Source organism: Eubalaena glacialis, chromosome 11 (genome assembly GCF_028564815.1).
Source record: "Eubalaena glacialis isolate mEubGla1 chromosome 11, mEubGla1.1.hap2.+ XY, whole genome shotgun sequence".
Lineage (NCBI taxonomy): Eukaryota > Metazoa > Chordata > Mammalia > Artiodactyla > Balaenidae > Eubalaena > Eubalaena glacialis.
Genome location: NC_083726.1, coordinates 27,198,107 through 27,225,585, shown reverse-complemented (window position 1 = coordinate 27,225,585; position 27,479 = coordinate 27,198,107). Strand labels below are relative to the sequence as shown.

Sequence of the window (27,479 nt, the reverse complement as noted above, 5' to 3'; positions counted from 1 at the left end):
TATGTCATAGAGTGTTCTGCCTATGTTTTCCTCTAAGAGTTTGATAGTGTCTGGCCTTACACTTAGGTCTTTAATTCATTTTGAGTTTATTTTTGTGTATGGTGTCAGGGAGTGTTCTAATTTCATACTTTTACATGTACCTGTCCAATTTTCCCAGCACCACTTATTGAAGAGGCTGTCTTTTCTCCACTGTATATGCTTGCCTCCTTTATCAAAGATAAGGTGACCATATGTGCGTGGGCTTATCTCTGGGCTTTCTATCCTGTTCCATTGATCTATATTTCTGTTTTTGTGCCAGTACCAAACTGTCTTGATTACTGTAGCTTTGTAATATAGTCTGAAGTCAGGGAGCCTGATTCCTCCAGCTCCGTTTTTCTTTCTCAAGATTGCTTTGGCTATTCGGGGTCTTTTGTGTTTCCATACAAATTGTGAAATTTTTTGTTCTAGTTCTGTGAAAAATGCCAGTGGTAGTTTGATAGGGATTGCATTGAATCTGTAGATTGCTTTGGGTAGCAGAGTCATTTTCACAATGTTGATTCTTCCAATCCAAGAACATGGTATATCTCTCCATCTATTTGTATCATCTTTAATTTCTTTCATCAGTGTCCTATAATTTTCTGCATACAGATCTTCTGTCTCCTTAGGTAGGTTTATTCCTAGATATTTTATTCTTTTTGTTGCAGTGGTAAATGGGAGTGTTTTCTTAATTTCACTTTCAGATTTTTCATCATTAGTATATAGGAATGCAAGAGATTTCTGTGCATTAATTTTGTATCCTGCTACTTTACCAAATTCATTGATTAGCTCTAGTAGTTTTCTGGTAGCATCTTTAGGATTCTCTATGTATAGTATCATGTCATCTGCAAACAGTGACAGCTTTACTTCTTCTTTTCCAATTTGGATTCCTTTTATTTCTTTTTCTTCTCTGATTGCTGTGGCTAACACTTCCAAAACTATGTTGAATAATAGTGGTGAGAGTGGGCAACCTTGTCTTGCTCCTGATCTTAGTGGAAATGGTTTCAGTTTTTCACCATTGAGGACAATGTTGGCTGTGGGTTTGTCATATATGGCCTTTATTATGTTGAGGAAAGTTCGCTCTATGCCTACTTTCTGCAGGGCTTTTAGCATAAATGGGTGTTGAATTTTGTCGAAAGCTTTCTCTGCATCTATTGAGATGATCATATGGTTTTTCTCCTTCAATTTGTTAATATGATGTATCACGTTGATTGATTTGCGTATATTGAAGAATCCTTGCGTTCCTGGAATAAACCCCACTTCATCATGGTGTATAATCCTTTTAATGTGCTGTTGGATTCTGTTTGCTAGTATTTTGTTGAGGAGCTTTGAATCTACGTTCATCAGTGATATTGGCCTGTAGTTTTCTTTCTTTGTGACATCTTTGTCTGGTTTTGGTATCAGGGTGATGGTGGCCTCGTAGAATGAGTTTGGGAGTGTTCCTCCCTCTGCAATATTTTGGAAGAGTTTGAGAAGGATAGGTGTTAGCTCTTCTCTAAATGTTTGATAGAATTCGCCTGTGAAGCCATCTGGTCCTGGGCTTTTGTGTGTTGGAAGATTTTTAATCACAGTTTCAATTTCAGTGCTTGTGATTGGTCTGTTCATATTTTCTATTTCTTCCTGGTTCAGTCTCGGCAGGTTGTGCATTTCTAAGAATCTGTCCATTTCTTCCAGGTTGTCCATTTTATTGGCATAGAGTTGCTTGTAGTAATCTCTCATGATCCTTTGTATTTCTGCAGTGTCAGTGGTTACTTCTCCTTTTTCATTTCTAATTCTATTGATTTGAGTCTTCTCCCTTTTTCTCTTGATGAGTCTGGCTAATGGTTTATCAATTTTGTTTATCTTCTCAAAGAACCAGCTTTTAGTTTCATTGATTTTTGCTATTGTTTCCTTCATTTCTTTTTCATTTATTTCTGATCTGATCTTTATGATTTCTTTCCTTCTGCTAGCTTTGGGGTTTTTTTGTTCTTCTTTCTCTAATTGCTTCAGGTGCAAGGTTAGGTTGTTTATTCGAGATGTTTCCTGTTTCTTGATGTAGGCTTGTATTGCTATAAACTTCCCTCTGAGAACTGCTTTTGCTGCATCCCATAGGTTTTGGATCGTCGTGTCTCCATTGTCATTTGTTTCTAGGTATTTTTTGATTTCCCCTTTGATTTCTTCAGTGATCACTTCGTTATTAAGTAGTGTATTGTGTAGCCTCCATGTGTTTGTATTTTTTACAGATCTTTTCCTGTAATTGATACCTAGTCTCATAGCGTTGTGGTTGGAAAAGATACTTGATACGATTTCAATTTTTTTAAATTTACCAAGCCTTGATTTCTGACCCAAGATATGATCTATCCTGGAGAATGTTCCATGAGCACTTGAGAAAAATGTGTATTCTGTTGTTTTTGGGTGGAATGTCCTATAAATATCAATTAAGTCCATCTTGTTTAATGTATCATTTAAAGCTCGTGTTTCCTTATTTATTTTCATTTTGGATGATCTGTCCATTGGTGAAAGTGGGGTGTTAAAGTCCCCTACTATGATTGTGTTACTGTCGATTTCCCCTTTTATGGCTGTTAGTATTTGCCTTATGTACTGAGGTGCTCCTATGTTGGGTGCATAAATATTTACAATTGTTATACCTTCCTCTTGGATCGATCCCTTGATCATTATATAATGTCCTTCTTTGTCTCTTGTAATAGTCTTTATTTTAAAGTCTATTTTGTCTGATATGAGAATTGCTACTCCAGCTTTCTTTTGATTTCCATTTGCATGGAATATCTTTTTCCATCCCCTCACTTTCAGTCTGTATGTGTCTCTAGGTCTGAAGTGGGTCCCTTGTAGACAGCATATATATGGGTCTTGTTTTTGTATCCATTCAGCCAGTCTGTGTCTTTTGGTGGGAGCATTTAATCCATTTACATTTAAGGTAATTATCGATATGTATGTTCCTATTCCCATTTTCTTAAATGTTTTGGGTTTGTTATTGTAGGTGTTTTCCTTCTCCTGTGTTTCTTGCCTAGAGAAGTTCCTTTAGCATTTGTTGTAAAGCTGGTTTGGTGGTGCTGAACTCTCTCAGCTTTTGCTTGTCTGTAAAGGTTTTAATTTCTCCATCAAATCTGAATGAGATCCTTACTGGGTAGAGTAACCTTGGTGGTAGGTTTTTCTCCTTCATCACTTTAAGTATATCCTGCCACTCCTGGTTTGCAGAGTTTCTGCTGAAAGATCAGCTGTTAACCTTATGGGGATTCCCTTGTGTGTTATTTGTTGTTTTTCCCTTGCTGCTTTTAATATGTTTTCTTTATATTTAATTTTTGATAGTTTGATTAATATGTGTCTTGGTGTGTTTCTCCTTGGATTTATCCTATATGGGACTCTCTGTGCTTCCAGGACTTGATTAACTATTTCCTTTCCCATATTAGGGAAGTTTTCAACTATAATCTCTTCAAATATTTTCTCAGTCCCTTTCTTTTTCTCTTCTTCTTCTGGGACCCCTATGATTCGAATGTTGGTGCATTTAATGTTGTCCCAGAGGTCTCTGAGACTGTCCTCAGTTCTTTTCATTCTTTTTTCTTTATTCTGGTCTGCAGTAGTTATTTCCACTATTTTATCTTCCAGGTCACTTATCCGTTCTTCTGCCTCAGTTATTCTGCTATTGATCCCGTCTAGAGTATTTTTAATTTCATTTATTGTGTTTTTCATCGTTGCTTGGTTCCTCTTTAGTTCTTCTACGTCCTTGTTAAATGTTTCTTGCATTTTGTCTATTCTATTTCCAAGATTTTGGATCATCTTTACTATCATTATTCTGAATTCCTTTTCAGGTAGACTGCCTATTTCCTCTTCATTTGTTAGGTCTGGTGTGTTTTGACCCTGCTCCTTCACCTGCTGTGTGTTTTTTTGTCTTCTCATTTTGCTTATCTTAGTGTGTTTGGGGTCTCCTTTTCACAGGCTGCAGGTTCGTAGTTCCCTTTGTTTTTGGTATCTGTCCCCAGTGGCTAAGGTTGGTTCAGTGGGTTGTGTAGGCTTCCTGGTGGAGGGGACCAGTGCCTGTGTTCTGGTGGATGAGGTTGGATCTTGTCTTTCTGGTGGGCACGTCCACATCTGGTGGTGTGTTTTGGGGTGTCTGTGGCCTTATTATGATTTTAGGCAGCCTCTCTGTTAATGGATGGGGCTGTGTTCCTGTCTTGCTAGTTGTTTGGCATAGGGTGTCCAGCACTGTAGCTTGCTGGTCATTGAGTGAAGCTGGGTCTTGATGTTGAGATGGAGATCTCTGAGAGATTTTCGCCGTTTGGTATTACGTGGAGCTGGGAGGTCTCTTGTGGACCAGTGTCCTGAAGTTGGCTCTCCCACCTCAGAGGCCCAGCCCTGACGCCTGGCTGGAGCACCAAGAGCCTTTCATCCACACGGCTCAGAATAAAAGGGAGAAAAAATAGGAAGAAAGAAAGAAAGAGGATAAAATAAAATAAAATAAAGCAATTATAATAAAAAATAAGAAAAAAATTATTAAGAATAAATTTATTAAGAAAAATATTTTTTTTAATTTTTAAAAATAGATTTATTAATTTTTTATAATAAAAAATTAGAAAAAAATTAAGAAAAAAATTTATTAAGAAAAAAATTTTTAATTTTTTAAAATAAAAATATGAAAAAACTTATTAAAAAATTTTTTTTAATTTTTTAAAAATAGAAAATAAGGAAAAAATTATTAAGAAAACATTTATTAGGGAAAAAAAATTTTTTAAGTAAAAAAAAAAAAAAAACGGACAGACCTAACCCTAGGACTAACGATGAGAGCAAAGCTATACAGACAAAATCTCACCCAGAAGCATACACATATACACTCACAAAAAAAGGAAAAGGGGAAAAATTAATATATCCTGCTCCCAAAGTCCACCTCCTAAATTTGGGATGATTCGTTGTCTATTCAGGTATTCAACAGATGCAGGCACATCAAGTTGTTTGTGGAGCTTTAATCCGCTGCTTCTGAGGCTGCTGGGAGAGATTTCCCTTTCTCTTCTTTGTTCGTACAGCTCCCGGGGTTCAGCTTTGGATTTGGACCTGCCTCTGCTTGTAGGTCGCCTGAGGGCGCCTGTTCCCCGCCCAGACAGAACGGGGTTAAAGGAGCAGCTGATTCGGGGGCTCTGGCTCAGTCAGGCCGGGGGGAGGGAGCGGTACGGAGGAGGCGGGGCGAGCCTGCGGTGGCAGAAGCCGGCATGACGTTGCAGCAGCCTGAGGCGCGCTGTGCGCTCTCCCGGGGAAGTTGTCCCCGGATCACGGGAGCCTGGCCGTGGCGGGCTGCACTGGCTCCCGGGAGGGGCAGTGTGGAGAGTGACCTGTGCTCGCACACAGGCTTTTTGGTGGCGGCAGCAGCAGCCTTAGCGTCTCATGCCCATCTCTGGGGTCCGCGCTGATAGCCGCGGCTCGCCCCCGCCTCTGGGGTCCGCGCTGATAGCCGCAGCTCGCGCCCGTCTCTGGAGTTCGTCCAAGCGGCGCTCTGAATCCCCTCTCCCTTTTGGGAGGTCTGACGTCTTCTGCCAGCGTTCAGTGGGTGTTCTGTAGGAGCAGTTCCACGTGTAGATGTATTTCTGATGTATCTGTGGGAAGGAAGGTGATCTCCGCGTCTTACTCTTCCGCCATCTTGCCCCTACCCATTGCATACCTTTTAACACTTTAAAAATGATGTGACTCTGTTATCCAATTAAAAAGTGTTTTTAAATCTGAGCATTGAAGAATTCCTTAAAGGGGATCAAGTCCAGTTCCCAAGGCAATGGAGGAATCCTTTCTTCATTTTCCCTGATAGACAGGCATCTGACTGTGTCCAAACACTTTCTTTGACAGTTTCAGGGCTGAGAAGTCAAATGTCTAAGATTCATTCTGACATTGAGCTGAAGTCCATATTCCCTTCCCCCTCCTCCTCCTCCCTCCCCTCCCCTCCCCTCCCCTCCCCTCCCCTCCCCTCCCCTCCCCTCCACTCCCCTCCACTCCCCTCCCCATTGGCGCTAGCTCTTTCTCTGCAGTGCTGAGTCAGCCTCTTCCTCTCCCAGCCTTTAAATCATTTGCGGAAGGCTATTGTTACCTAGTCAGAGGTAACAAGCAAAAAGCTGGCAGGTCAGGCAGGTGATGTAAATGAGCAAAGCAGGTCTCTGCAAGACCACACGGGCAGTGCACCCTTCCGCCTGGAGACAAGGACACAATGAGGGGTGGTGAGCACTGTGGCAGGGAGACAGAGAGAGGTAGCAACTATTCCTCACCAAGGAAATACTGCCCTAGAAGGAAGAGGGCCAGATGTTGCCATATCTTCCCAGGGATGTCAGAAACTGAAAATTTATTTTAAACACCTCAATTTTAAAATGTTGGCAACTAAATTAGTTTTTTAAAATGCTGAGCAGACCAAACAAAATACATGCGTAGCTGGGTGTGGCTACTAGTTTACCACGTGTTCTGTCATCTTTCCTCCGGGTACCATGAGAATTTCTCATTTTGTTGTTGGATTTGCAATGGGATGCTTGTGCCGGCATCATTGTCCAAATTGGCCTATTTATCAGTCTTTCTAGAGCATTAGAGGTAGGAGTCAGGCAGCTGGGTCACAGTTCTGGCCAAAGGCACTGTAGGACCTTGCAGAAAACACAAAAGCACATTTTCCTATGTTTGCGTTTCCTCACTTGTTAAAAGAAGAGAAGACCTGGATCCTAGTGGGGCTGCTCTACAGACTGTCTCAGCGAGTTTCCCTTCTTTGCTGAGCTTCAGAAAGTTCTGGAGCTGGAAGTTTGAGATGGGGGTGCCTGTGTGGTTGGGTGAGGCCTCTTTTCGGGGTCGCAGACATCTCCTCCTGCCCTCAGCTGGTGGAAGGGCCAGGCTGCTTTCTCTTTTCATTATCCAGCCACAAGCTCGATTGATTTCAGTTGGGGAATTGAAATAGGGCTCTTCTTTTGGATAGAATCAGCGAGCAGGGGCTTCTGCTGATGGCTAGGGACTGAGCTCCAATTCCCAAGATTTTGAGACACTGTTAGGCAGTAGCAGGATACTTACTACCAAACTGTGCTCAGGCACGTGTTTTGCCAAAGCTGCCTCCAGTACACTGTCAGTCAGCTGCCCGCCTCCTAAGAAATCCCTTCAGAGGAGCCTTGCCCCTTCCTTTCACTGTCCCATATCTACCCCTCCAGTTCTGGAGAGTTCGTTCCCCAGCCCTAGGCCAGAGGCAATGTGGACGACATTGGTGATGCGGACCCCCAGCTCCCAGCTCCCCCTGCCTCTCTTATACCTGTCTTCTTTCCCATCTTATTCTGTTCTTGTCTCTCCACACACCCTCACCTGCCTCCCATCTGTAAATAGTATCAAGAGTCCCTGAAGACAACTCAGAGCACTTTTTTAGCTGCTTCTAGTTTCCCTTTTCCTCTCTCCTGCTAATCCCTGTTAGGGTTGGGTAAAAACTAGCAATTACAGCATTTATGTACCATCCATGCCTGGTTGCCATACAGCACAGTAAGGATGATTATGCACTTCTGTGATAGTGCATTTTACGTGTCCATTTGATGAATCAAGGGATGCCCAGACATCTGGTTAAAGGTTATTTCAGGGTGTGACTGTGAGGTTGTTTCCAGAAGAGATTAGCATTTGAATCAGTGGAATGAATAAAGTGGATTGCCGTCCCCAGTGTGGGCGCATTAGGCAATCCACTGAGGGCCTGAATAGAACAAAAGATGGGGGAAGGGAGGATTGCCTCCCTCTGCCTGACTTCTGAGCGGGACATGGATCTTCTGCCCTCAGTGCTCCTGGTTCTTGGGCCGTCAGACTAGGATTGGAATCTACACCATTACACCAGCTCTCAGCAGTCCAATTGCACCACCAGCTTCCCCAGGTCTCCAGCCTGCAGATGGCAGATGGTGGCACTTCTCGGCCTCCTTCTCAGCCAATTCCTTATAAAATATCATATATACTTGTGACATATGTATTAATCTATATGATATTTTATATATGTATATACATATACATATATTTCTTTACATTTGTATACGTTACATATCATGAGATTTAGTACAAGGAGTTGACTATAGGATATATGGGATATGTATCTCCCATTGGTTCCATTTCTCTGCAGAACCCTGACTAACACAACAGCATTAAGTGTGTTGGATTAATTTGGGCTTCAATTGATTGGTCATGGTGCCATGTTGCCCATAGATGTTCAGTCTTTGTTGTCATTGCGCGTGTAGACTGGCTGTTTTTATACAACTTTAAACAAAATGTAGGGCAAGGGTCACAGTCAGGTCACAAAGTAGGAGCTAAGCTGCATCCCATCTCAAAAACTATGGGGTAGTAAAGATGACTGTTAGGTGTATATTAAAGTTATAACTGTTAGTGGGCCCCTGGGAGACATCCTGTTGAATGATAAATGAATGAATGAGTGGGAATGGGGAGCTGCAATGCTAAGATTAATACTCATTAACAAAAACAGAGTGAGGACTGCCCTGGGTAAGTGAGGAACTCCTCCTGGGAGAGGAAAGAATCCAAGTGCCTTCATCGGCACTGGTACCCTGGTTGATGGCACAGGGAAGAGAGTTTTTGAATATGATACTGATGGGGCTATGCAATGAGCCCTTAGCCTCTGAGGTTCTTGTCCCAAGTTACCCTAAAGAAGGGATATAAAAATGGAAAGAGTAGGCTCCCATTTGGAAGTCTAAAAAGCATGATAATATCTTAGGAGCACACCCTCTTCTAAATTCCAGGGCTTTGGCAGGGGTAACAGTGATACAGCAGCAAAGGAAAATGACCAGATCATTTGAACTGTGGGGATATGGTAACAGCAGAGATCAAGAGGTGCAGGGGCAGTTGGAGTATAGCAGTAGCCACAGAGGAAGGCAGTAAGCCACACAGGGAATTCTGGAATAAGGGGAAGTGGCTTGGGGGGCTTGTAGTCTCAGTTGTCTCATGGGGTTGAAGCTCAGGGTCACTCATATTATGGCTGTCACCAGTGCTTTCAGTCATTCATTCATTTTTCATTTAAAAAAACTTGTTTGAATATCTTCCAAGTGTCAGGCACAGTGGATGTGTTGGCCTAGGCCAGGGGTCAGTGAACTTATTCTGTGAAGGGCCAGCTGGTCAACTCTGCTGCTGTGGCACAAAGGCAGCCATAGACAATAAGTAAACAAATGTTTACCTGTTGAAAGTATTCCAGTAAAACTTGATTTATAGAAACAGGTGGTGGGCCAGATTTGGCCCATGGGTTATAGTTTGCTAACCCCTAGTTTAGAGAAACAGTGTGCTGGTTATTCTCTGATGCCTCTCCAGATCTAATCTATAGCCCTTTCCACCCTGCTCTCTATCCCAAGAGGCTGACTTCTACAGACCCTGTCACCCAAACTCCTTGCCCTCTGGCTTCTGATTAGATTTGGCCAATGGGAGGCACTGGCAAGAGATCAGAAGTTGGGAGGGGAGAGGGGTGGAGGAATTCAGTCCCTCTACTTCCTGTCTTCCGGACTGTGCTTTGGCAATGGCTGTGTTCCTCTTCCTGTGGCCACAGCTCTGACTGGTAGTTCATACCTATGGCTACACCTCTCACCCAGGTGCAGTATCGGCTCTTCTCCTTGCCCTTCAGCCCTAAAAGTGGTACTGGTTTCCCACTATTCCCAACCCTGAGAGCTTCTCCATCCCCTGTTGGTTTCCATACTGTTGCCCACACCTCATGTGTGGTCCCTTCATTAAACTTTCTTCAATTCTCCCTTCAAGTGTGCCATCTCTTCCCCGCTGGGCAGTGTCTGAATATGCCCTTGTGGACATTCACTGTTTCCAGGTGTAACAGTATTGGTTCCAACCTCAAATCCAGGTTGAAGCGTGATCTAGGCCAATCAGCACACTGAATCACCCAAGCCATAGGAATTGGTTCTGAAATGGTCTCATAAACCAAGTTGTCCCCACTGGAGGGAATAACAATACTTACGTAGAAGCTACCAAGCAGTGCTGTCTATTCCACTGGATTTGAGCCTGGGAGCGTATGAATTTGGAGCTTCCAGTAGCTATTTAGTGAAACCTGAAGACAAGGCCCAACACCAAAGATGGCAAAGTCCATAGGTGACCTTGTTTGTGGCCCTGGAACTAAATCCACTCCTCAGTGTTTTTGTCAATGAGACAATCAAGTTCCTTATATTTTCTTAAGCTGGTTTGGTTTGAAGTTTCTGCCATTTGTATACTAAAGCTTAACTTAAAAAAACAAAACCAAACCTGGGACCACTTTACACAAATTTCATTATACTCACTGAATTATCTACACAGAAAACCAGCCTTATTTCATCTTTGGATTAGATACACATTAACACGGTGTAGTGAAACGTACTGGATTTCAGTAGTGACAGCAGCTAGGGAGATGGTTTGCCATCATCCCACTTCCAAAGAGAAATAACTGGAGCCCAGCTGCATCTTTGCAGAGATTGCCTCCCACGCCAGACAGACACACCTCCCAAGCCATAATCCCACCCACTTTGACACTTGACAATAGCAAAAAGAGAAAAATCTTCATCTGAATGAATGGGGAGATTGGTGCTATTGTTGGCAAGACAACAAGTTGAAGGCTGGTGTTTATTAACTGTTGTAAACAAATTGTGAATTGGTGCCAGGAACCAAAATAGAGACAACTGGGCATAATAAACATTAATTCTCAAAGAGATCATCTAACAAATAACCTAAAAGATCTTTTGTGGACTCCAAGGCATTAATTATACTAGACCTTGTTCTGTTCATTAATTCATTTAAGAATTTGTTGAGTAAATGTCAGCCTGATGCAGTACAGGCACGGCAAATAGTTTTCATTTCTTGTGCCAGTTGTGGTTGTGGCTGCCCAGTGGGCTGTGTTGAGAAAGATTGTGAGGCCAAATCTGGGTTCAACAAGAATGAATATTATAGTTGATTAAATGTGTCTTTGGTGGAAGTGGAAGAAAGGGGTGCCCAAGGAATTTGTCATCTCTGTGAGTTGAAAAGGGCATTGTCTAGAGTGAGAAGGAGTAGATTTTGGGGTAAGTCACTTCCAGTCTATGTGCCTTTATTTCTGCAAATTTGTAAAATTGGGGAATTGATCTAAATAACTTACAATGTACCTCCTTGCTTCCCTTATTCATTTATACATTCTTTTTTAATTGAAATATAGTTGATGTACAATATTATGTTAGTGTCAGGTGTACTACATAATGATTTGATATTTGCATGCATTATGAAATCACCACAATAAGTCTAGTAACCATCTGTCACCATACAAAGTTATTACAATATTACTGACCACATTCCTTATGCTGTATATTACATCCCCGTGACTTATTTATGATGTAACTGGAGAGTTGTACCTCTTAATCCCCTTCACCTGTTTCATCCATCTGCGACCCCCCTCCTTGAAATGAAAACAGAAAAGTCTGTTTTCATTTTTGTTTGTGTGTTTGTTTTGTTTCTTAGATTCCACACATAAGTGAGATTATGGGGTATTTGTCTTTCTCTGTCTGACTTATTTCACTTAGCACAGTGGTTGCAGCCTTTTTGTCACCAGAGACCAGTTTCATGGAAGACAGTTTTTCCACAGATGGAGGTAGGGTGGGGTGGGGGGGATGGTTCAGGCAGTAATGCAAGCGATTGTTCAGGTGGTAATGCAAGCGATGGGGAGCGATGGGGAGCGGCAGATGAAGCTTCACTCGCTTGCCCGCCTCTCACCTCCTGCTGTGTGGCCTGGCTCCTAACAGGCCACAGACCAGTACCGGTCTGCGGCCCGGGGGTTGGGGACCCCTGACTTAGTATAATACCCTCTATATCCATCCATATTGTTGCAAATGGCAAGGTTTCATTATTTTTATGGCTGAGTAATATTCCATTGATTGTACCATATCTTCTTTATCCATTTTTCTATAGATGGGCACTTAGGTTGTTTCCATATCTTGGCTATTGTAAATAATGCTGTAATGAACATTGGGGTGCATATATCTTTTTGAGTAAGTGTTTTTGTTTTCCTCAGGTAAATAACCAGAGGTGAAATTACTGGATCATATGGCAGTTCTATCTTTAATTTTTTGAGGACTCTCCATACTGTTTTCCACAGTGGCTGCACCAATTTACAATCCCCCCAACAGTGCACGGGGGTTCCCTTTTCTCCACATCCTCGCCAACACTGATTATTTGTTGCCTTTTTGATGATGGCCACTCTGACAGGTGTGAGGTGGTATCTCATTGTGGTTTTGATTTGCAAATCCCTCATGATTAGTGATGTTGAGCATCTTTTCATGCATCTGTTGGCCATCTGTATGTCTTCTTTGGAGCATTTCTATTCAGGTCCTCTGCCCATTTTTCAATTGGGTTTTTTGTTTTTTTGATGTTGTTGAGTTGTACGAGTTCTTTGTACATTTTGGAAGCTATCCCCTAATGAGAGATATCATTTGCAAATATCTTCTTCCATTCAGTAGACTGCCTTTTCGTTTTGTTGATAGTTTCCTTCGCTGTGCAGAAACTTATATGGTCAATTAATCTACGACAAAGGAGGCAAGAATATACAATGGGGGAAAAGACAGGCTCTTCAATAAATGGTGTTGGGAAAACTTGACAGCTACATGTGAAAGAATCAAACTGGACTACTTTCTCACACCATATACAAAAATAAACTAAAAATGGATTAAAGGCTTAAATATAAGACCTGAAACCATAAAACTCCTAGAAGAAGATATTTATCCATTCTTTTATTCATTGGCTTATGCTTAGCAGCTATGGTTGATATTTTTCCTTGTGTTTGGGGTGATATTCCATTTTATGAATGCAGTTCTCTCTAATGTAGAAGCCAGAAACTTACTTTCCCACCATCCTATGTAGTAAGAATGCAACCATGGAATCTAGGTCCACCAAATTCAGGCATATCTGTTCTGAATTTGTTTGGAATCTGGTGATGGTTAGAGGTAAGCTCTGCACAGAATCAATCTGGCAAGGATGAAGGCAGAGACATCAGTTTGTTGAAGCTGCAGTCTCAGAGTGTCTGGAGGTAATGTCCAGTGCCTGGCTGTGAAGGGAGCTCCAGTTGGGGGGACCCCTGATGACTTCATTGGAGCAGCTCTGCAGTACAGGTGGAGACATTGTTCCTGGCTGCAATCCATCTCTGGGCCTCCTTTAGTGACCTTTAGCTGTTTAATTCTTTTTAAAATAAAATCCTTTTACTGCTGAAATGAGCCAGAGTGCGTTTCTTTGTTCTCAAAAAGCTCAACAATTTATGATCAGGAGTGAATGTCTTCAAACAGACTTTTTTTCTCCTTTAAAGATGAAAATTTTAATTCTCTTTTATGAATTATAAAGAGTATGCTTAGCTAATACTTTACAATGTATTTTGTTGTAATTATCAGTAAGATAATTGTTGCAGATGGATAAATATGAATCTTAAGGGGAGATGTTTCTCACTTTTATCTTCTTCATTACTCTAAGTGCACTAAAGAAAACGAAATTCCTTCAGTATTTATGGTTCACAGTTTTAAATTGTGGAAAGGACCCCTCTTCTAATTATTGTTAGTATGATTATCAGAGTTTGCAGGAGCGCTTGGTTAGGTTTCTATACTTTAATTATTTTCTTTAATTTTCTTTCTTTTTTTTTTCTGACTACATGTTAGATCTCTTTCTTTTACTTTAACCTTTGCTTTCCACTGCTTTTTTTTTTTTTTACATCTTTATTGGAGTATAATTGCTTTATGATGTTGTATTCATTTCTGCTGTATAACAAAGTGAATCAACAAAGTGAATATATGCATACATATATCCCCATATGCCCTCCCTCTTGCATCTCCCTCCCACCCTCCCTATCCCACCCCTCTAGGTCTTCGCAAAGCACCAAGCTGATCTCCCTGTGCTATGCAGCTGCTTCCCACTAGCTATCTATTTTACATTTGGTAGTGTATATAAGTCCATGCCACTCTCTCACTTCATCCCAGCTTCCCCTCCCCACTCCATTTTCTTTAATTTTCTAATGATTAGAAGTAAATATCTCATGAGGGGGAATTGCCACAGCAAAGAAACTCACTTGACTAATTATCTTTATGAGAGTTTCTTTAGAAAATTTGAAACTTACTCTCCAAACTCTATGGGCAAGAAAGACCACATTGCTTCATTTTCTTTAATCAATTGAAATTTCACTTCAACCTCCAACCTACAATACTGTTGAAAAACAGGTGTTTAGTAGTTATATGTCAAAGTAAGCTTAAGGTGCTCTCTACCTCCTTCATATTATCCATCAACAAACCATCCTCCCATTCTTTGAAATAGATAATATTTTCTTGACTTTTTATGCAAAAGTGGTATTCACATGCAAATTGAAACTCTTTTTCTGGAACCTGATTGTTGCTCTTTTTTTGTGTGTGTGTGATGTCTGATCTTGTTTATTTGTTACTCTTAGGACATCTCATTTTTGACTGGACTCAGAAGTAGAAGCTCTCAGAGAGGACAGCCTCTGTCTCTTGGCAGTCTGTTCCTGGCCTTTTTCTTTGGCCTCCTTCATTCTCTTGGCCAAAAGTTTAGCATATTCTGAAGCCTCTTCCTTATTTTTCTTAGTACGCTGTTTCTTCAGAGCAATATGCCGACGTTTGTGTTGCAGGACACGTGGAGTAACAAGATGCTGAATCTTGGGTGCTTTGGTCCTAGGTTTCTTACCTTCTTTGTTTAGGGGCTTTCTCACAACATACTGGCGGACATCATCTTCTTTAGAGAGATGGAAAAGTTTGTGGATTCTGCTAGCTTATTTGGGCCCCAGGCGATGAGGCACGGTAGTATCAGTGAGTCCAGGAATATCCTTCTCCCCTTTTTTTATGACGACCAAATTGAGAACGCTCAGATTGGCATCCACAATGCAACCCCGTACAGATTTGTGCTTTCTTTCTCCAGTCCTCCTTGGTCTGTAACAGGAATGCCCCTTAATCAGTAGCAGGCGGACTTAGCCATGGGTCAAGACACCCTGCTTCATGGGGAAACCCTGTTTGTCGTTCCCACCACTGATTCGGACCACCTAACCCTTCCATTCTTCACCCAGAGCATCAGCAGCAACTTCTGTGGCCACACGCTTCTCATAAGAGGTACGAAGTTTTCGTTCATCGTCCACTTCAATGAGTTTCTGGCAGCCAGTGGCCAGGAAAGAGATGTTCAGCTTCATTCTGAAGTGGCCGACCGCCACCGAGGCGCCACGAAAAAGAGACCCCCTGATTGTTGCTCTTAAGCTCTGCTAGTATGGGAATTTTGGAGCCTAAACATTAGAGGCTTCTTCCTCCTCTTGTCCTCCTAGCCCTTCTTCCCCTAGGGACTTAGATTCCTAGGGTCCTACAGCAGAGCAAAAACTTAATGGATACAGCTTCCAGTTCCAGCTATGATAGGAAAATAGGTATCAGATTGGTTTCAGAAAAATAGGTATCGGATTGCTTTCCCACTTTAAACAACTATAATGCTGGGGGAAATGTATGAAGAAGCAGTATGTGGGCATTAGACAATAGGCAATAGAGGACCATAATCCTTGAGAGAAGGAAACTACATGAAGTGAACTTCCCATTCATCCCTATGAAAAATTCAATATGTGAAAAAAAAATCTGCCTGTTGCCATGTTGCAAACCAAGGCACAGGGCAGTGGAACCCAAACAGAGTGCAGTGGTTTCTTTGGGTAGAGAAAAGACAGATCAGAATTCAGGGATGCTGAGGCTGCTGGAATTTTTAGGGTAGGGCACCCGAGAGGAGAGAGGCTTAAAATTATGGATAAAGATCTCCTTGAGTCTTGGCTGGGTACTAAGCTGCACAAGTTCAGGGTGAGGCTCCAAAAGGTGCGACAGAGAACAACTACTGTGAGGTGTGAGCTGAATGGGGATTCCAGAGCTATTTCAGTTCTGATAAACCAGAGAGTAAATCCCTCACTAAAAATCCACAGCAGTTAGTTGAGACTCCAGAATAACCACACATTAGGAGTACGGCTACTCTAGCCCTAGAGTAAGAACAACTTTAGACCTGCCCTAAAAAAGCCTAAAACCAAACCTTGACAAAATCAAGCTAAGCTGCAAATAAATTAACTGCCAGCCAGAACAAAATTCAATACTTATTAAAGGAAGACTCTCAACCAAATAGCATCCCAAAAGTCAAGCACACAGTAACAAATTACTACATATACAAAGAAGCAGGACAATGTGTTACATATTCTGGAGAAACAGATAGTCAATAGTAATAAATCCAGAGTTGACAGAGATATTAGCGTTAATGGGCCAGGACTTCAAAACAGCTTTTATAAATATATTCAAGGATTTAAGAGAAAATGTGGACATTATGTGTGGATAGAAGAAGAATCAAAGCAGCGTGGAAACCTTAAAAATGAAACAAATGTAAATCCTCAGAGTGAAAAATACAATCTATGTAGTTAAAAATTCACTGGATGGGTCTAACAGATTTGACATTGCAGAAGAAAAGTTCAGTAAACTTGAAGACAGGTCAAAAGAAATAATCTAAACTTCTTAAAAGAATTTTATAAATAAGCACAACCTCAGTGATTCTAGGACCATATCTAGAAAGCGAACATACTTGTAATTATAGTCCCAGAAGAAGAGAAAGGAAACAAGGGGACAGAAAAAAATGTTTGAAGAAACAGTAACTGAAATTTTTCTAAATTTGATGAAAAATAACCTGAAAGCCTCAAACCTCAATAAATTCCAAGCAGGATAAATAGACAGAAAACTAATTCTATCTAGTCATATCATATTCCAATTGCTGAGAACAACAATGACAAAATTCTGAAAGGAGAGAAATATCACCTACAGGGGACTGGTGATAAGAACAAGAACTAACTTCTCATCAAAATCAATGCAAACCAGAGGAAAATGGAATAACATTTAAAGGGCTAAAAGGAGGGGGGAAACCCTGGCAACCTACAATTCTATCAATACATACAGCAAAAAAGTCCTTAAAAAAATGAAGTAGAAATAAAGACATTTCCATATAAACAAATGCTGAAAGAATTCATTACAATAGACGGTAGTACAGGAAATGTAAACAGAAGTCCATCAGGCTGAAATGAAATAATAACAGAAAGTTGAATCTACATGAAGGAATGAAGAGCACCAGAAATGATAAATACACAGGGAAATATATGAAATACTTTTATTGTTTATTAATTTATTTAAAAGACAATGGACTAAGGTAGAAATAATAATACATCAAGGGAGTTTATAACATATACAGAAGTAAAATATATGACAGTAAAAGCAGAAGGAACAGGAGAAAGTGAAGGAAAGTATATTGCATAAGTATATGGCATACAGGCGTACCTCGTTTTATTGCACTTTGCTTCATTGTGCTTCACAGATACTGCATTTTTTACAAATTGAAGGTTTGTGGCAACCCTGTGTCCAGCAAGTCTATTGGTTCCATTTTTCCAAAAGCATATTCTCAATTTATGTCTCTGTGTCACATCTTGCTAATTCTCACACTATTTCAAACTTTTTCATTACCATTATATTTGTATGGTTATCTGTGATCAGTAATCTTTGATGTTACTTTTGCAATTTTTTTTGTTTTGTATTTTTAAATTAAGGTATGTACATTGTGTTTTTAGGCATAAGGCTACTGCACACATAATATACTACAGTATAGTGTAAACATAACTTTTATTTATTTTAATTTTTTTTTTTAAACATCTTTATTGGAGTATAACTGCTTTACAATGGTGTGTTAGCTTCTGCTTTATAACAAAGTGAATCAGCTATACATATACGTATAGCCCCATATCTCCTCCCTTTTGCATCTCCCTCCCACCCTCCCTATGCCACCCCTCTAGGTGGTCACAAAGCATGGAGCTGATCTCCCTGTGCTATGCAGCTGCTTCCCACTGGCTATCTATTTTACATTTGGTAGTGTATATATGTCCACGCCACTCTCTCACTTCGTCCCAGCTTACCCTTCCCCCTCCCCATGTCCACAAGTCCATTCTCTACATCTGCGTCATTATTCCTGTCCTGCCCCTAGGTTCTTCAGAACCTTTTTTTTTTTTTAGATTCCGTATATATGTGTTAGCATACGGTATTTGTTTTTCTCTTTCTGACTTACTTCACTCTGTATGACAGACTCTAGGTCCATCCACCTCACTACAAATTACTCAATTTCGTTTCCTTTTATGGCTGAGTAATATTCCATTGTATATATATGCCACATCTTCTTTATCCATTCATCTGTCGATGGACACTTAGGTTGCTTCCATGTCCTGGCTGTTGTAAATAGTGCTGCAGTGAACATTGTGGTACATGACTCTTTTCGAATTGTGGTTTTCTCAGGGTATATGCCCAGTAGTGGGATTGCTGGGTCATATGGTAGTTCTATTTTTAGTTTTTTAAGGAACCTCCATACTGTTCTCCATAGTGGTTGTATCAGTTTACATTCCCACCAACAGTGCAAGAGGGTTCCCTTTTCTCCACACCCTCTCCAGTATTTATTGTTTGTAGATTTTTTGATGATGACCATTCTGACCGGTGTGAGGTGATACCTCATTGTAGTTTTGATTTGCATTTCTCTAATGATTAGTGATGTTGAGCATTCTTTCATGTGTTTGTTGGCTGTCTGTATATCTTCTTTGGAGAAATTTAGATCTTCTGCCCATTTTTGGATTGGGTTGGTTGTTTTTTTGATATTGAGCTGCATGATCTGCTTGTAAATTTTGGAGATTAATCCTTTGTCCGTTGTTTCATTTGCAACTATTTTCTCCCATTCTGAGGGTTGTGTTTTCGTCTTGTTTATGGTTTCCTTTGCTGTGCAAAAGTAAGTTTCATTAGGTCCCATTTGTTTTTTTTTTTTTTTTTATTTTCCATTTCTCTAGGAGGTGGGTCAAAAAGGATCTTGCTGTGATTTATGTCATGGAGTGTTCTGCCTATGTTTTCCTCTAAGAGTTTTATAGTGCCTGGCCTTACATTTAGGTCTTTAATCCATTTTGAGTTTATTTTTGTGTATGGTGTTAGGGAATGTTCTAATTTCATTCTTTTACAGATAGCTGTTTCATTCTTTTACAGCAGCACTTATTAAAGAGGCTGTCTTTTCTCCATTGTATATTCTTGCCTCCTTTATCAAAAATAAGGTGACCATATATGCGTGGGTTTATCTCTAGGCTTTCTATCCTGTTGCACTGATCTATATTTCTGTTTTTGTGCCATTACCATACTGTCTTGATTACTGCCGCTTTGTAGTATAGTCTGAAGTAAGGGAGCCTGATTCCTCCAGCTCCATTTTTTTTCCTCAAGATTGCTTTGGCTATTTGAGATCTTTTGTGTTTCCATATAAGTTGTGAAATTTTGTTTTCTGGTTCTCTGAAAAATGCCATTGGTAGTTTGCTAGGGATTGCATTGAATCTGTGAATTGCTTTAGGTAGTATAGTCATTTTCACAATGTTGATTCTTTCAATCCAAGAACATGGTATATCTCTCCATCTGTTTGTATCATCTTTAATTTCTTTCATCAGTGTCTTATAGTTTTCTGCATACAGGTCTTTGTCTCCATAGGTAGGTTTATTCCTAGGTATTTTATTCTTTTTGTTGCAGTGGTAAATGGGAGTGTTTCCATAATTTCTCTTTCAGATTTTTCATCATTAGTGTATAGGAATGCAAGAGATTTCTGTGCATTAATTTTGTATCCTGCAACTTTACCAAATTAATTGATTAGCTCTAGTAGTTTTCTGGTGGTATCTTTAGGATTTCCTATGCATAGTATCATGGCATCTGCAAACAGTGGCAGTTTTATTTATTTTCCAATTTGTATTCCTTTTATTTCTTTTTCTTCTGTGATTGCCATGGCTAGGACTTACAAAACTATGTTGAATAACAGTGGTAAAGGGGGCAGCCTTGTCTTGTTCTTGATATTAGTGGAAATGGTTTCAGTTTTTCACCATTGAGAATGATGTTGGCTGTGGGTTTGTCATATATGGCCTTTATTATGTTGAGGTAGGTTCCCTCTATGCCCACTTTCTGGAGAGTTTTTTATCATAAATCGGTGTTGAATTTTGTTGAAAGCTTTTTCTGCATCTACTGAGATGATCATATGGTTTTTATCCTTCAGTTTGTTAACGTGGTGTATTACATTGATTTATTTGCATATATTGACGAATCCTTGCATTCCTGGGATAAACCCCACTTGATCATGGTGTGTGATCCTTTTAATGTGTTGTTGGATTCTGTTTGCTAGTATTTTGTTGAGGAGCTTTGCCTCTATGTTCATCAATGATATTGGCCTGTAGTGTTCTTTTTTCTGTGACATCTTTGTCTGGTTTTGGTATCAGGGTGATGGTGGCCTCGTAGAATGAGTTTGGGAGTGTTCCTCCCTATGCTGTATTTTGGAAGAGTTTGAGAAGGATAGGTGTTAGCTCTTCTCTAAATGTTTGATAGAATTCGCCTGTGAAGCCATCTGGTCCTGGGCTTTTGTTTGTTGGAAGATTTTTAATCACAGTTTCAATTTCATTACTTGTGATTGGTCTGTTCATACTTTATATTTCTTCCTGGTTCAGTCTGAGAAGGTTGTGCTTTTCTAAGAATTTGTCCATTTCTTCCAGGCTGTCCGTTTTATTGGCATATAGTTGCTTGTAGTAATCTCTCATGATCCTTTGTATTTCTGCACTGTCAGTTGTTACTTCCCCTTTTTCATTTCTAATTCTGTAGATTTGAGTCTTCTCCCTTTTTTTCTTGATGAGTCTGGCTAATGGTTTATCAATTTCGTTTATCTTCTCAGAGAACCAGCTTTTAGTTTTATTGATGTTGGCTATTGTTTCCTTCATTTATTTCTGATCTGATCTTTATGATTTCTTTCCTTCTGCTAACTTTGGGTTTTTTTTCTTCTTTTTCTCTAATTGCTTTAGGTGTAAGGTTAGGTTGTTTATTTGAGATTTTTCTTGTTTCTTGAGGTAGGATTGTATTGCTACAAACTTCCCTCTTATAACTGCTTTTGCTGCATCCCATAAGTTTTGGGTCATCGTGTTTTCATTGTCACTTGTTTCTAGGTATTTTTTGATTTCTTCAGTGATCTCTTGGTTATTTAGTAGTGTATTGTTTAGCCTCCATGTGTTTGTTTTTTTACAGTTTTTTTTCCCTCTAATTGATATCTAGTCTCATAGCGTTGTGGTCAGAAAAGATACTTGATACAATTTCAATTTTCTTAAATTTACCAAGGCTTGATTTGTGACCCAAGATATGGTCTCTCCTGGAGAATGTTCTATGAGTGCTTGAGAAGAAAGTGTATTCTGGTTTTTTTGGATGGAATGTCCTATAAATATCAGTGAAGTCCATCTTGTTTAATGTGTCATTTAAAGCTTGTGTTTCCTTATTTATTTTCATTTTGGATGATCTGTCCATTGGTGAAAGTGGGGTGTTAAAGTCTCTTTCTGTTGTGTTACTGTTGATTTCCCCCTTTATGGTTGTTAGCATTTGCCTTATGTATTGAGGTGCTCCTATGTTGGGTGCATATATATTTACAATTGTTATACCTTCCTCTTGGATTGATCCCTTGATCATTATATAGTGTCCTTCTTTGTCTCTTGTAATAGTCTTTATTTTATAGTCTATTTTGTCTGATATGAGAATTGCTACTCCAGCTTTCTTTTGATTTCCATTTGCATGTAATACCTTTTTCCATCCCCTCACTTTCAGTCTGTATGGGTCCCTAGGTCAAAGTGGGTCTCTTGTAGACAGCATATATATGGGTCATGTTTTTGTATCCATTCAGCCAGTCTATGTCTTTTGGCTGGAACATTTAATCCATTTACATTTAAGGTAATTATCAATATGTATTTTCCTATTACCATTTTCTTAATTGTTTTGGGTGTTTTTTTAAATTTGCATTCAATTATTAAAATTACAATTTAAATTAGCTCTTAAACCTTCAAAGAGAAATTCTATCTAATAAATGCACATATAAATCTAGTATTTTTGTTAAAATAAAAAACATGCAGTTCTTCCTTGTTCTTTGATCAATGCTCAATTGACTTGTGAGTTTGACAGATTAACTTCCCCTAAACATTTGGCACCATTTATAAACCTGATTAATTCAATTTCCTTAGACATTTTAAATTATAATTACAAATTTTAACACGTCCAAATCCCTCAAGCATTTCAAACACTTAACAAGAAAGATTTACAAATCTAATAAGCAACAACTTCTTAACCACTTCTTTAACCACTGCTTATAAACGTAAGAAGTCTAAATTTCTAGAGTATTAAGGTTTCCAATATTTAACTATATATTGTATACGAACAACTTCTCTTATCTTAGTTATCAATTTAAAATCACAAGTACAAAATGTTTATCCCTCAATGATTTCAACTTGAAATCAAAATTCTAACACCAAATAAATAATCCTGAAAAACCCAAATTAAAGCCTATAAATTTAATGTCAATCACATTTTCTTTTTTTTTCACACACACACACTGTATTTTATTTTTACAAGAGATACACTGACACCAAGCATTGTAAATGGATGACCACAACAAAAGCAACAATGATTGCAATTACCAAACACGAAACACACTCATACTATGTCATAATATTGACATTCAGTCCAGTAATCCTCCACTGAAACAGCTCCTTTACTTTGCAGTGAAAATTGATTTGTATATTTTTTGCCTCTGAGTTCTTGTGGGATTTTTTTTTTTTAATTCAAACAGAAAGTCACAAAAATTATAATCATCTTCATCAGTTCACTCAGTCCCATGTAATTAATTTTTTTTCATCTTGATCTTTTGTTAGCACTTTAATGAATTCATCAATTTTCCATTAGAGTTCTGAAAATGCTTATTCATTCAGTTCAGCAGTATAGTCAGTTACCAGAAACCTGTACTTGTCAGAGTCTTTTCCATGAATTCCTTGAATATGAAACCCTTTTATAGGAACATATTTGCAAAAGCATCAGAGTACACCCAGAACTGTATGTAAATGACAAAAGACTTAAAAATGACCCCGGTTAAAGATTTGGTGAAAGTTCATAATAATGCAATTGACAAGGAAATTTAGTTATTTCTGAGATATACATTTTAAAGTAATAACTAGAATTATGACATAACATTATACCAGAACATATAAGATTTTTAGAAATTTCATGTAATGTCTGAAACATTTATATTAACATATTTCCATACAAATAACCCAAAGAAAGTTTAGTATTAGTTGTTTTTTTGTTTGTTTGTTTGTTTGTTTATACTGCAGGTTCTTATTAGTCATCAGTTTTATACACATCAGTGTATACATGTCAATCCCAATCGCCCAATTCAGCACACCACCATCCCCACCCCACCGCGGTTTTCCCCCCTTGGTGTCCATACATTTGTTCTCTACATCTGTGTCTCAACTTCTGCCCTGCAAACCGGTTCATCTGTACCATTTTTCTAGGTTCCACATACATGCATTAATATACGATATTTGCTTTTCTCTTTCTGACTTACTTCACTCTGTATGACAGTCTCTAGATCCATCCATGTCTCAACAAATGACTCAATTTCGTTCCTTTTTATGGCTGAGTAATATTCCATTGTATATATGTACCACATCTTCTTTATCCATTCATCTGTCGATGGGCATTTAGGTTGCTTCCATGACCTGGCTATTGTAAATAGTGCTGCAATGAACATTGGGGTGCATGTGTCTTTTGGAATTGCGGTTTTCTCTGGGTATATGCCCAGCAGTGGGATTGCTGGATCATATGGTAATTCTATTTTTAGTTTTTTAAGGAACCTCCATACTGTTCTCCATAGTGGCTGTATCAGTTTACATTCCCACCAACAGTGCAAGAGGGTTCCCTTTTCTCCACACCCTCTCCAGCATTTGTTGTTTGTAGATTTTCTAATGAAGCCCATTCTAACTGGTGTGAGGTGATACCTCATTGTAGTTTTGATTTGCATTTCTCTAATAATTAGTAATGTTGAGCAGCTTTTCATGTGCTTCTTGGCCATCTGTATGTCTTCTTTGGAGAAATGTTTTTTTAGGTCTTCTGCCCGTTTTTGGATTGGGTTGTTTGTTTTTTTTATATTGAGCTGCATGAGCTGTTTATATATTTTGGAGATTAATCATTTGTCCATTGATTCATTTGCAAATATTTTCTCCCATTCTGAGGGCTGTGTTTTCATCTTATGGTTTCCTTTGCTGTGCAAAAGCTTTTAAGTTTCATTAGGTCCCATTTGTTTATTTTTGTTTTTGTTTCCATTACTCTAGGAGGTGGATCAAAAAAGATCTTGCTGTGATTTATGTCAAAGAGTGTTCTTCCTATGTTTTCCTCTAAGAGTTTTATAGTGTCCGGTCTTACATTTAGGTCTCTAATCCATTTTGAGTTTATTTTTGTGCATGGTGTTAGGGAGTGTTCTAATTTCATTCTTTTACATGTAGCTGTCCAGTTTTCCCAGCACCACTTATTGAAGAGACAGTCTTTTCTCCATTGTATATCTTTGCCTCCTTTGTCATAGATTAGTTGACCATAGGTGCGTGGGTTTATCTCTGGGCTTTCTATCTTGTTCCATTGATCTATGTTTCTGTTTTTTGTGCCAGTGCCATATTGTCTCGATTACTGTAGCTTTGTAGTATAGTCTGAAGTCAGGGGGTCTGATTCCTCCAGGTCCGTTTTTTTCCCTCAAGACTGCTTTGGCTATTCGGGGTCTCTTGTGTCTCCATACAGATTTTAACATGATTTGTTCTAGTTCCATAAAAAATGCCATTGGTAATTTGATAGGGATTGCATTGAATCTGTAGATTGCTTTGGGTAGTATAGTCATTTTCACAATATTGATTCTTCCAATCCAAGAACATGGTGTATCTCTCCATCTGTTGGCATCATCTTTAATTCCTTTCATCAGTGTCTTATAGTTTTCTGCATACAGGTCTTTTGTCTCCCTAGGTAGGTTTATTCCTAGGTGTTTTATTCTTTTTGTTGCAATGGTAAATGGGAGTGTTTCCATAATTTCTCTTTCAGAGTTTTCATCATTACTGTGTAGGAATGCAAGAGATTTCTGTGCATTAATTTTGTGTCCTGCAACTTTACCAAATTCATTGATTAGCTCTAGTAGTTTTCTGGTGGCATTTTTAGGATTCTCTATGTATAGTATCCTGTCATCTGCAAACAGTGACAGTTTTACTTCTTTTCCAATTTGTATTCCTTTTATTTCTTTTTCTTCTCTGATTAACGTGGCTAGGACTTCCAAAACTATGTTGAATAATAGTGGTGAGAGTGGACATCCTTGTCTTGTTCCTGACCTTAGAGGAAATGCTTTCAGTTTTTCACCATTGAGAATGATGTTTGCTGTGGGTTTGTTGTATATGGCCTTTATTATGTTGAGGTAGGTTCCCTCTATGCCCAGTTTTGGGAGAGTTTTTATCATAAATGGGTGTTGAATTTTGTTGAAAGCTTTTTCTGCATCTATTGAGATGATCATATGGTTTTTATTCTTCAATGTGTTAATATGGTGTATCACATTGATTGATTTGCATATATTGAAGAATCCTTGCATCCCTGGGATAAATTCCACTTGATCGTGGTGTATGATCCTTTTAATGTGTTGTTGGATTCTGTTTGCTAGTATTTTGTTGAGGATTTTTGCATCTATATTCATCAGTGATATTGGTCTGTAATTTTCTTTTTTTGTAGTATCTTTGTCTGGTTTTGGTATCAGGGTGATGGTGGCCTCATAGAATGAGTTTGGGAGTGTTCCTTCTTCTGCAATTTTTTGGAAGAGTTTGAGAAGGATGGGTGTTAGCTCTCCTCTAAATGTTTGATAGAATTCACCTGTGAAGCCATCTGGTCCTGGACTTTTGTTTGTTGGAAGATTTTTAATCACAGTTTCAATTTCATTACTTTTGATTGGTCTGTTCATATCTTCTGTTTCCTCCTGGTTGAGTCTTGGAAAGTTATACCTTTCTAAGAATTTCTCCATTTCTTCCAGGCTGTCCATTTTATTTGCATAGAGTTGCTTGTAGTAGTCTCTTAGGATGCTTTGTATTTCTGTAGTGTCTGTTGTAACTTCTCCTTTTTCATTTCTAATTTTATTGATTTGAGTCCTCTCCCTCTTTTTCTTGATGAGTCTGGCTAATGGTTTATCAATTTTGTTTATCTTCTCAAAGAACCAACTTTTAGTTTTATTGATCTTTGCCACTGTTTTCTTTGTTTTTCTTTCATTTATTTCTGCTCTGATCTTTATGATTTCTTTCCTTCTGCTAACTTTGGGTTTTGTTTGTTCTTCTTTCTCTAGTTCCTTTAGGTGTAAGGTTAGATTGTTTACTTGAGATTTTTCTTGTTTCTTGAGGCAGGCTTGTATAGCTATAAACTTCCCTCTTAGAACTGCTTTTGCTGCATCCCATAGGTTTTGGATCGTCGTGTTTTCATTGTCATTTGTCTCTAGGTATTTTTTGATTTCCTCTTTGATTTCTTCAGTGATCTCTTGGTTATTTAGTACCATATTGTTTAGCCTCCATGTGTTTGTGTTTCTTATGTTTTTTTCCCTGTAATTCATTTCTAATCTCATAGCATTGTGGTTGGAAAAGATGCTTGGTATGATTTCAATTTTCTTAAATTCACCGAGGCTTGATTTGTGACCCAAGATGTGATCTATCCTGGAGAATGTTCCGTGCACACTTGAGAAGAAAATGTAATCTGCTGTTTTTGGATGGAATGTCCTATAAATATCAATTAAATCTATCTGGTCTATTGTGTCATTTAAAGCTTGTGTTTCCTTGTTTATTTTCATTTTGGATGATCTGTCCATTGGTGTAAGTGAGGTGTTAAAGTCCCCCACTATTATTGCATTACTGTCGATTTCCTCTTTTACACCTGTAGCAGTTGCCTTATGTATTGAGGTGCTCCTATGTTGGGTGCATATATATTTATAATTGTTATATCTTCTTCTTGGATTGATCCCTTGATCATTATGTAGTGTCCTTCCTTGTCTCTTGTAACATTCTTTATTTTAAAGTCTATTTTATTTGACATGAGTATAGCTACTCCAGCTTTCTTTTGATTTCCATTTGCATGGAATATCTTTTTCCATCCCCTCACTTTCAGTCTGTATGTGTCCCTAGGTCTGAAGTGGGTCTCTTGTAGACAGCATACATATGGGTCTTGTTTTTGTATCCATTCAGCAAGCCTGTGTCTTTTGGTTGGAGCATTTAATCCATTCACTTTTAAGGTAATTATTGATATGTATGTTCCTGTGACCATTTTCTTAATTGTTTTGGGTTTGTTTTTGTAGGTCCTTGTCTGCTCTTGTCTTTCCCACTTAGAGAAGTTCCTTTAGCATTTTTTGTAGAGCTGGTTTCATGGTGCTGAATTCTCTTAGCTTTTGCTTCTCTGTAAAGCTTTTTATTTCTCCATTGAATCTGAATGAGATCCTTGCTGGGTAGAGTAGGTTCTTCCCTTTCATCACTTTAAGTATATCATGCCACTCCCTTCTGGCTTGTAGAGTTTCTGCTGAGAAATCAGCTGTTAACCTTATGGGAGTTCCCTTGTATGTTATTTGTC

General features: G+C 38.9%; 1 protein-coding gene and 1 pseudogene across 1 annotated transcript in view; one reads left to right on the top strand and one right to left on the bottom strand.

Annotated features, from left to right (window-relative positions):
* PLXNC1 (plexin C1) overlaps positions 1-27,479 on the top strand; it is a 322,454-nt gene that overhangs the window by 15,052 nt on the left and 279,923 nt on the right. The gene's annotated exons all lie outside the window — the stretch shown is intronic.
* Positions 14,399-15,167, bottom strand: LOC133100814 (small ribosomal subunit protein eS6-like; annotated as a pseudogene).